Consider the following 11,527-nt stretch of genomic DNA (forward strand, 5'->3'; position numbering starts at 1 on the left):
TTATGCAGAAATATGGGGAGAGGTCTGAGATCCATTCGTAGCTTAGCTTCTTACAGAAAAACATATTCTCTCTACCTAGGACTTGCAAGGGGCAATTGGGATTTCATCTTGTAATCATCTAAGTTCAAGACAAAGGAGATTTTTGGAAGGCTTCACCATATCTTGGCTAAGACTTTCTTTACTCTGTTTGTATTTGTAATTCATGATGATTTACATTAATGAAGTTATGAGTGTTTTATCATTCATGAGTAGCTAATTTTCTTTATCTAGGGAGTAGATGAAGCTTATGGCCAAATGATATGAAGTGATTGTTATTCATTCTTGTTATGTCTTGTATTAACTTATCTACTTGTGTATGTTGGATTACTTGTTGTTGCTTGATCACCAATAGCAGGTTTATAGTTATTTTTATTCATTGAGAAATGGTAAAAATAATGGAATGACACAAGTAGAACTTGAGTTGTATATTCATGAGAATAGAAATACGTTCAAGTGGATGAAATCTGCATTTCATGTGTGAATAAGAACAGATTTAGTATTTACCAAGAGATTAGGACAAACTAATCTGTTTTAACCCATTATTATCATGAGAATGTGATTTTGGTATTTCTGGAAATGAATCCTTGGTTAAACAAGAGCAGTAACAAGTGTTGAATTAATTCATTTTAGATCTTTTGTGTCATAAGTGGAATCTACATCCCTAGATCTTAATATTTAGTGAATTCTACTCCCCTTGAGATATTGCATTTATCTATTTAAGAATTTTTGTAGTTGAATTAAAATCTGAAGTTTCTGCTCAAATTAATTGTGAGTCTAAATAATAGAGTAAATTAGTATCTAATAATTGTTTTAAATTGCTCCTCGTGGGATCGACCCGATACACATCTCGTACTACAATTGCGACCTGTATACTTGCAGTCCAACGGGTGTAAATTCGGAATTAAACTTGCACTTAAAGTAAAAACTCGTCAAGTTTTTGGCGCCGTTGCCGGGGAGCGGCAATATTAGAGCCTAATCATCTTTATTAATTTAGACAGCTTTATTTTTTTTAGATTATATTTAATCTTATATTGTAATCAGTTTTTTTACCATTGAAGTTGCATAATATCCCTTATTTCTGTTTGGAGTGTATGCACCGGGAGTCTCGAGAAGTCGCACCTTTCGATCCAGAAATTGAGAGGACACTACGTAGACAAAGGAGGCACACACAACAGCAGGAGGAGCAAGAGATTTGGCAACCGATAGAGGAAATTTTGATAGAACTACCATTTGAAGAAGAAATGGCTGAAAATGAAGCAAATAGGCGAGTTCTACGAGATTTTGCTCTACCGGGAACACAAGGATCTCAAACGAGCATAGCAAGGCCTACGGTAAATGCTAACAACTTTGAGATTAAGCCATCACTTATCCAAATGGTTCAACAATCTCAATTTGGAGGTAATGCTGTAGAAGATCCTAACTCACACTTAGCTACATTCTTAGAAATATGTGATACAATTAAAATGAATGGAGTTAGTGATGATGCTATAAGGTTACGGTTGTTCCCATTTTCATTAAGAGATAAGGCAAAAATGTGGTTACACTCTCATGCTCCTAACACTTTTACCACATGGGATGATTTATCAAGGGCATTTTTGAATAAGTATTTTCCACCTGGTAAGACTGCTAAGCTAAGAATGGATATCACTGGTTTTAGTCAAATGGAAGGAGAATCATTATATGAAGCATGGGAAAGGTTTAGAGATTTGTTACGGAAATGTCCACACCATGGACTACCCGAATGGCTGATTATACAAACCTTTTATAATGGTTTATCTTTCTCCACTAAAACTATTATTGATGCAGCCGCAGGTGGAGCTTTAATGGGTAAATCACCCCAAGAAGCTCAAAATTTGATAGAAGAAATGGCCGCAAATAACTACCAATGGGCCAATGAAAGAGGTAATACGAGACGTCACGCAGGTATGATCGAAATGGACACTCTCAATATGTTGAGTGCCCAAATGAATAACGTGATGAAGTTATTGAGTAGACAAGGTGGAGTTAGCCCAAGTTCATCTAATGCTCACGTAGCTTGTTGTTCTTTCTGTGGAGGTGAACATGATATTAATGAGTGTGTTGATTCTGAGCAGGTACAATTTGTCAATAATTACAACCGAAATGCTCCAAATAATCCCTACTCGAATACTTACAATCCGGGGTGGAGAAATCATCCAAACTTTGGATGGAAAGATCAAGGCAATCAACAAAGGCCAACCAATCCGCCGGGATTTCAACCAAGGCAACCACAGGCTGAAACTAAACCAAGTTGGGAGATCGCGGTGGAAAAACTTGCTAAGGTGACTTCGGACAGATTTGAACGAGTAGAAGGGAGACTGGATCAACTCACTACAATGTACAGGAATGTGGAGGTTCAAATTGGTCAAATTGCCAATGTGATCAACAATAGAAACCCTGGTGAATTACCAAGTAAAACCGAAGTGAATCCGAGAGAGCATGTCAATGCAATCATTCTTAGAAGCGGTAAAACGGTTGAGGGATTCGATTTTGAAAATTCAGGTGGTGAAAAAGACAAGAAGCAAGCAATTGAAGGGGAGCAAGAAAGTCAAAATGATCATGTTATCATTGATATTGATGCACTTCATCCCAAATTAAATTCTAATGTGATACCTTTTCCTCACAGGTTGAAGAAAGATGGACAGGATCGGGAGTTTGAAAAGTTCTTCAAAATGTTTAAACAATTGCACATTAACATTCCTTTCATTGATGCTATAACACAGATTCCCTCTTATGCACGTTTCTTGAAAGACATCATGTCAAAGAAGAGGAAAATTGTAGATAATGAGATGATAGCATTAACGGAAGAGTGTAGTGCATTGATTAAGAATAAACTCCCTCCTAAATTGAAAGATCCGGGAAGTTTTTCTATTCCTTGCACTATTGGTCAATTGCATTTTTCTAATGCTTTATGTGATTTAGGTGCAAGTGTGTCACTTATGCCGTTATCGGTTGCCCGGAGATTGGGACTTCAAGAGCTAAAAGCTACCAATATTACATTGCAATTGGCGGATCGGTCAATCACACGTCCCATGGGTATTTTGGAAAATGTGCTCATAAAGGTAAGACAATCTATAATACCTGTGGATTTTGTTGTCTTAGATATTGAAGAAGATGTGAGAATGCCAATTATTCTAGGACGACCGTTTTTAGCCACTGCACGAACTATAATTGATGTAGAAAAAGGTAAGCTTATATTACGGGTTAATGGTGAGGAATTGGAATTCAATTTGGATAATAAAGAAGGGAGTATAGAGCCTACTGCTCTTGTGTCTAATATGCCATATGATGAAAAGGTTAACCAAGAAAGGACCGAAGAAGTTAAATTTATAAATGTCCTTGGTATTAACTTTCATGGTGTAGGAACAAAGGAGGAGAAGATAAGGATGGAAGTTGGCTTAATAAATTCTCCATTCCATGAAGAAAATGGTGAAAAGTTGAGCCAATTCAGAAAAGACAAGCAAAATCCACTCCAAGGTGAAGTTGAGCCTCTCTATGACAAGTCTAATATTCCTCCTTGGCATTTGAGGAAATTGGACTATGAAGATCAATGCATGGTTCACCACATGGTGGATTGGTTCGGGAGTTTCGACCCATGGGGAGAAAATCTCTCTCTAAATGCTCTAAAGTGATTCAACTTTTTCAGTCGAGCCAACGACTATAAACAAAAGCGCTAATTGGGAGGCAACCCAATATTTAGGTTATATTTGTTAACTTGGTGTGATTTTGTGGTTTGAATCAATGTTTTAGCTAAATTGTTGTTTTTGTAATGTAGGGTTGGCAATTGAAGGCAAGGAAGACCAATTGAGTACAAAAAAGGCGAACTTTGATCAAACAACTCAACCCCTCGATTTGTGTTAAAGGTGTTTTTGATTCATTATAAAGGGGTAAAATGCATGTTTTTAATGTTTTACATTTGTTCCAGCCATTAAAATTGGCAAACAAATGATCTATGATGCATTTTGAGTCATTGGGGTACCTTTTGTAATTTTTCAAAAGTTGAAATTCTGCTAAAAATCGAAGCAGAAAACGCGTTTTCCAAGAAAACGCGACAACAAGTCGCGTTTCTCAGAACCGCGTTTTCAATTCTGCACCTGCAGAAAAGAAAACGCGCCTTCAAAACGCGACCTAAATTCGCGTTTTAATGGAAGACGCGTTTTCAAGCCTGGATCAAGACTCAAAAACGCGACTTCTGAAACGCGATTCAAAGTCGCGTTTTCCAACACAGTCGCGTTTTCATTCCTGCAAGATTTGTGCAGGAAACGCGACTTAAAAAACGCGAGTTTAAGGCGCATTTTTAGTCGCGTTTTCTGTGTCTGAATATATCCTTCAGAAACGCGATTTCAGCCTTTCTTCTTCACTTCTCCAATTTTTCCAGCCGCGTTTTTCCCTCTTCCTTCTACCCAACTCACAAATTTTCATTTATACTCCATAATCTTGCTAAAAATCATCACCCCAACACCTTTTGAGCTTCATACAACCTTTTTAACCGATTAAAATCCAAGAAAAACACCTAAAATCAGGTTTTTGAGGGATTGAAGGTTAGGGTTCTTAAACTCTAATTTCTTCAATTGGAGGTCAATTGGAGGTTGTTTCATAGGGCTTTTTGCATTTTTAGCATCACCAAACATCCTTCTACGTGATTGAGGTACTATGCCAAGGGGAAGACGTGTGATAACCTCGTCCTCTAGCAGTGAGGAGAGGGAGGTTAATGAAGAGATGGAGGTGACTGAAGAGGAGAATTCACCTTCTCCTCCGCCAATTAACCGTCGACCTGGTGAGGGCACCTCCCGTGGAGCGGAAAAATTGGTATTTGACAGTGCTAGGTTCAACACTCGCAGGAATCAGGAGTGGCATGAGGCGCGTGCTAATTTGGAGTTTTTGTTTGAGATGCACGTCAGTCCACCAGTTGAGATGATGTACAACATCTCAGAGGCTTTTGCTCAGCTAGGATGGGCTCCGATTCTCACCCTTCCAAACCATTACTACCCAGACTTGGTACGCGAGTTTTACGCCAACATTGAAAGTAAGGCGCGCCATAGTGGAGAAATAGTTGAGTCCTGGGTGCGTGGAAGACGAATCACCTTGTCACGGCAAGATTTGGCTGCTATTTTGGGGTGTATGGATGACGGACGTCCAGTAGATTTGAAAAAGGAGTTTGTTCCCCCGAATAGGAGGTGGGATCCCTCATTGGCCATGGCTAGGTTTGGTCTCGAGTACCAACCTTTTCGCTCTACCAGAAAGGAGACTATATTGGCGAATGTATTCGAACCTCGTCATCGTCTTATCATTTACATGATGGCTCACAATGTCATCCCAAAGAAGACGGGGCACACGGAGGTCCGCAAGAGCGATATCTACTTCTTGGATTACATGTTCCATAACCGGACATCTCCATATGCTCGGATTTCATTGCCTAACATCATCATCAGCCACATTAGGTCTACGGCGAGGCGTAAGACAACTTCCTTCAAACTTTCATTTCCTCGTCTACTGACTTTCATCTTCTCCCGTTTTGAGGTTCCCTTGGAAGGCATGCGGCGGGAGTATGTTCCACCACGTGCTGAGATGACTATCACTACTCTTCGCCGCCTTGGTATTGGCACGGGAGACATTCCACGCCCTGTTCAGGAGCGGAGACAAAAGGCTAGACATGGTCGGGATGAAGCTGGACCTTCTACTGCAGCACCACCTCCTCCTCCACCACAAACTAATTGGCAGCGACTTTTTGATCATATGGAGGACTTTGCATTCCAGTTCGCTGACGTTAGGAATCGTCTAAGCCGAATTGAAGATCATTTGGGCATTCATCCACCGCCCAATCGTGATGCACAGGATGACGATGATGCTGAGGGGGATGACTGACTTGGCACACTGCAGAAGCTATCTTTAGTTGATGAACTTGCTTGCCTAATTATCTTAACTTGTGGAACTTAAGATGTTTAACTTCATTTTATTTTTCTATTTTCTATGTGGTAGGTACTTGTATTTTGACAGTGGTTCGTGATTAGTGGCTGATAAGGATCTCAGCCATTGACTTGGGGAGTACTTCTTTCTTTTCTTTTCTTCTTTTGTTTCATTTCTTCCCTACACATTGAGGACAATGTGTAATTTAAGTGTGGGGGGAGAAATATGTGTGATACTTGTGGTTTTAGTTGTGTTTGATATAATTCTTGTGCTTAAATGGTGTTTCTTGTGGTTGCTGGCAGGGAGTTTTAGTCCAGTTGTGTTTGATATAATTCTTGTGCTTAAATGGTGTTTCTTGTGGTTGCTGGCAGGGAGTTTTAGTCCACTTTTAAGGGGAGATTCTGTCAAAATTTTTCCAAAACCTTATACACATATATGTTATTAACTATAATAAATAAATAAAATGTTGTCACTTATCCTTTTAAAATAAATATATGCGGTTTTGATACTTCTTTTCTCATGAAATTTGGAAATGATTTTTATGTGATTATAATTTTTACATCTATAGGAAAGTATATCTAGTAAAATGGAGAAAATTATGCCTACATTTTGTATATTTGATGAAAATTCTTCTTTTTATCTAATTTTATAAGATAAGAAATTAATATGGTTAATAAGTGTCATACTCTTCTCATGATTACTCTTAGAGGGAATTTTATTATATATATATATATTGAAAAAAAAAAAGGGTTGTTCGACTCCAATGATTCTCATACCGAGTAACCGGGGGTTGGCATCTACAAATGTCGACATTCGCGTAAAAAGGTACTTGAATTAAGAGTATGCAAAGCAACTTGAGTATGTGAAATGTTGAGTAACCGGGGATCTGCATCTAAAAATGTTGATCTTCGCGTCAAAAGGCATTTTTCACAACTTAAGTAATATTTAACCCTTAAAATATAAAAAAAATAATAAATAAATAAATAAATAAATAAATAAAAAATTAATTAAATCCCTCTTTAAGAAAAATAAGAAGTTGATCATGAGATTAGTTAGCATTTTTATTGACTATAGGAGTTGCTTGCTTGCGAAATTGGATAAAAATAAGAAGTTGAGTTGAATTGGTAAAATTATGGTATACTTGGCTCTTCTTTGCTTGATATTATGAGTACTTGAACTTAATGGAAAGATCACATAAGGGTTATTTACCTTGATTCAAGGAAATGGAGTTGAAATACTACATATGTTTATTTTCAATTTTTTTGGATCATTGATGGTTAGAATTTTATATTGCTTGAGGACAAGCAATGATTCAAGTGTGGGGGTATTTGATAAGAGTTTATTTTACGTATTTTTAAGTGCATTTTATTAGTTAATTTTGAGTTGATTATTTAGTTTTATAAATAAAATAAAGAGGTTTTTGGTAAAATTATATATTTTTGGTAAAAGTGGATAATATTGCATTTTTAGTGATTTTAATGGTAAAACCTTCATTTTTATGCAGGAATGATGACTCAATCACCAAAGGATGGCAAATGAGGTGAAAAATAGAGATTTGGTGATGAAATTAAGTGGTGAAAAGAAAAATGAAGTGAAAAACGTTCAAATGAAGAATTGCACTTCAAGTCAGTTTTGACACTCTTCAGTATTTTGACCATATCTGGAGCTACACTTATCGGATTGTGGTGATCTTTATACCATTTTAAAGCTAAGAAATATACCTACAATTCGTATGAAGACATCGAAATCCATTTCTGCCATCTTCATGGGCAAAACATTGGAATACAGAAGCTGCATTCTGTGGTCGGAAGTTAAAACAGAGGTTTGAACAGGTGACAGTATTTCGATCATATCTCAGACTACAAAGCTCCGATTTGGATGATTCTTAAAGCATTGGAAAGCTAACTCAAAGGGCTACAACTTTTGTGTTTTGCACAAAAGCTAGTTCGGCCTGCATCATGGAGAAAATTGCAGTTGAAATAAGGCCAGAGTGAAAACGCGAGTATACAAAACGCGAGTTATGCCGCGTTTTGTGTAGGCGCGTTTTATAGCCGAAATTCTGCAATTTGACTCAGTCAATTCTCTTGTGTTCATACCACTTTCCAGCTATAAGATGCAAGGGAATTCGGTGCACATGCTTCTGCAATAAAAGAGAAGACCAAATGAGTGTGGACAAAAGGAAACATCATATCTTTGACTTCTTTTTACAAAATCTGAGTGGAGGAAATTATGAAGTGAGAGGAATGGAATTTCTACCACCTTTTATGCAGAAATATGGGGAGAGGTCTGAGATCCATTCGTAGCTTAGCTTCTTACAGAAAAACATATTCTCTCTACCTAGGACTTGCAAGGGGCAATTGGGATTTCATCTTGTAATCATCTAAGTTCAAGACAAAGGAGATTTTTGGAAGGCTTCACCATATCTTGGCTAAGACTTTCTTTACTCTGTTTGTATTTGTAATTCATGATGATTTACATTAATGAAGTTATGAGTGTTTTATCATTCATGAGTAGCTAATTTTCTTTATCTAGGGAGTAGATGAAGCTTATGGCCAAATGATATGAAGTGATTGTTATTCATTCTTGTTATGTCTTGTATTAACTTATCTACTTGTGTATGTTGGATTACTTGTTGTTGCTTGATCACCAATAGCAGGTTTATAGTTATTTTTATTCATTGAGAAATGGTAAAAATAATGGAATGACACAAGTAGAACTTGAGTTGTATATTCATGAGAATAGAAATACGTTCAAGTGGATGAAATCTGCATTTCATGTGTGAATAAGAACAGATTTAGTATTTACCAAGAGATTAGGACAAACTAATCTGTTTTAACCCATTATTATCATGAGAATGTGATTTTGGTATTTCTGGAAATGAATCCTTGGTTAAACAAGAGCAGTAACAAGTGTTGAATTAATTCATTTTAGATCTTTTGTGTCATAAGTGGAATCTACATCCCTAGATCTTAATATTTAGTGAATTCTACTCCCCTTGAGATATTGCATTTATCTATTTAAGAATTTTTGTAGTTGAATTAAAATCTGAAGTTTCTGCTCAAATTAATTGTGAGTCTAAATAATAGAGTAAATTAGTATCTAATAATTGTTTTAAATTGCTCCTCGTGGGATCGACCCGATACACATCTCGTACTACAATTGCGACCTGTATACTTGCAGTCCAACGGGTGTAAATTCGGAATTAAACTTGCACTTAAAGTAAAAACTCGTCATAGATGATTTACTCTTGGAACTGGCCAGCTCGAGTGGTGAATTATCTTATTTTGGATTCTTGTACCCGAATACGAAATGGGATGGAAGCTTAGGTTAGAAATGACTTGGCGAATTAGACATCTGATTCTACGGAACTTTATATGATGCGTGGATGATTAACCCTGCCTAAGAGATAAATTGTGATTTCTTGTAGATTACGGATGGAACCCTGGGAGGGAAGCTTTTCGTTTGTTGCTTTTGTACTCCTGGTCTAGTTCGTAGTGTGTGCTATTGAATGACCCCCTTACTTCCATAGGATTTACTTTGCTTGTATCTAACTGACTGTTACTGTGTGATTTGTTTGATATAGCCGTGTTATATGTATATTTGCTTGTGAATTGATTCATATGTATTATATATATATCTGACTGACTGACCTCGCTAGTTTGTATATTGTATTCGCGCCTCGAGCCTAGATTAGTAATCCAATGGAAGGAACTCGTAGTGGACGAGGCCGGGGCCGTGGACGTAGGCAACCCTCGAATGAAGGGGAAAATCGGGAACCAATGCCTGAACCCAACCCTGAACCTGGAATGGACCCTAACGTTCAGGTAGCTGCCGCCATTCAGCGAATGACCGACTTGTAGGTTCATGTGGTGGAGCAACAAGGTCAAAACCCTAATCCCAACCTTGGAAACCCTGGTAATCACGTGGAAAGCGAGGACAGGGCCCTCGAAAGGTTTCAGAAGTTTTCCCCACCGAAGTTTATTGGGGGTTCCGATCCGGATGTGGCTAAAAGATAGCTAGAAAAGATGGTAGACATCTTTGCTGTCCAACACTATACGGAGGAGAGGGAGGTGACTTTTGCTGTCTTCCAACTGGAAGGGGCGGCCCGTTCCTGGTGGAACGTAATAAGACAGAAATGGGACCGAGAACAAACGCCTAGGACATGGGTGAACTTTATGAGGGAGTTCAATGCTAAATTCTTCCCTTTTCTAGTTCAAGAACGGAAGGATGACGAATTTATCCGGCTTCGCCAGGGGACCCATACTGTCGCCCAGTACGAGAGCCAATTCACGCGACTGTCCAAATTTGCGCCCGAACTCATTATGACCGAACAACGAAGAATAAGGCGCTTTGTCCATGGCCTGAACGTGGAGATCCAGAAGGATCTAGCTGTAGCTCAGATTAACGCCTTCAGTGATGCCGTGGAGAAGGCTCAATGAGTAGAAAATGCTAGGCTACAAGTGAGAAACTTTCAAGCCAAGAAAAGGGGATTTCCTGGAAGTAGTTCGGAGCAAGGGGATGAAAGTACGCCTCCTAAGATTGGAAAGGGAAACGGGGGAGTACAACCACCGGGGTTATCAAGTAGTGCATAACAGAGAGGCTCAGTCTCCGCTTTCGGTGCTCCCTGCGGGTATTGTGGGAAGCCGAATCACACGGAGGATGTCTGCTGGAAGAAAGGAAGGAAATGTCTGCGTTGCGGGAGTGCAGACCATCAAATCGCTAATTGTCCAGGCCGATCTCGAGAAGGGAGTAGGAACCGACAGCCAACCACGACCAACCCTGACCAGTCGAAGGGGGAGAAGAATGGACAGAAGGTGTCGGCTCGGGTGTATTCCCCAGAGCATCATCAAGTCCCTGGCCCGTTTGAGGACGTGGAAGGTAAGATTCTCGTATTCCACCGTTTGACCACTAGAATGGTGTATAAGAATTTCAATTTGAGAAGGAAGAAAGAATTCAATGAGATTGGCTAGTGAAGGGATACTGATTGGTTAGCTAGGTACGGTGCTCAATTTGATTGTGAGAAGGAAGTAATAAAACTTTTGTATCCTGGAGAAGGCGATGATAAGAAATTTCGAGGACGAAATTCTTTTAAGGGGGAGAGAGTGTGAGAACCTGAAAATTTTCTGAATTTCTAGGCCTTATTTTCATTCTTTGCACCCGTTTTCAATATTTTTGTTATTATGTTAACTTTAGAGATATTTTTATAAGTAAATATAGTTTTTAAATTATTTTTCTAGTATAAGTTAGTTCATGAGATATTAGAAGTGTATATTGGACGTGGGACCCGCTAGTGGCGTTAAGTGCGATAAATTCGACCAATTAGGTTACGTTTTGTATACCGGGATTAATTTACTAGGTGTTAAGAGATAATTAGAGGTTACTTAGATGGTTTAATCTTGGAGAGACAAAAGGATAAGCTTGAACCATTAAGAGTGCCATGTGTCGCGACCCGATTGGATGGTTGACTTGCCTAACTTTCTTACCTTTACTAAAAGAACAATTTTGACCCAAAATCATCTCCACTTTTCATCCTCTTGGCCGAACCTCTTAGGGAGAAAAAAGA

General features: G+C 38.5%; 1 non-coding gene across 1 annotated transcript; it reads right to left on the bottom strand.

Annotated features, from left to right (window-relative positions):
• Positions 1-1,667: 1,667 nt before the first annotated feature.
• Positions 1,668-1,774, bottom strand: LOC113748526. Its single transcript, XR_003464380.1, has one exon. It is a non-coding gene; the product is annotated as a small nucleolar RNA R71 (small nucleolar RNA).
• Between the last annotated feature and the right edge of the window lie 9,753 nt (positions 1,775-11,527).

Source organism: Coffea eugenioides, chromosome 9 (assembly GCF_003713205.1).
Source record: "Coffea eugenioides isolate CCC68of chromosome 9, Ceug_1.0, whole genome shotgun sequence".
Lineage (NCBI taxonomy): Eukaryota > Viridiplantae > Streptophyta > Magnoliopsida > Gentianales > Rubiaceae > Coffea > Coffea eugenioides.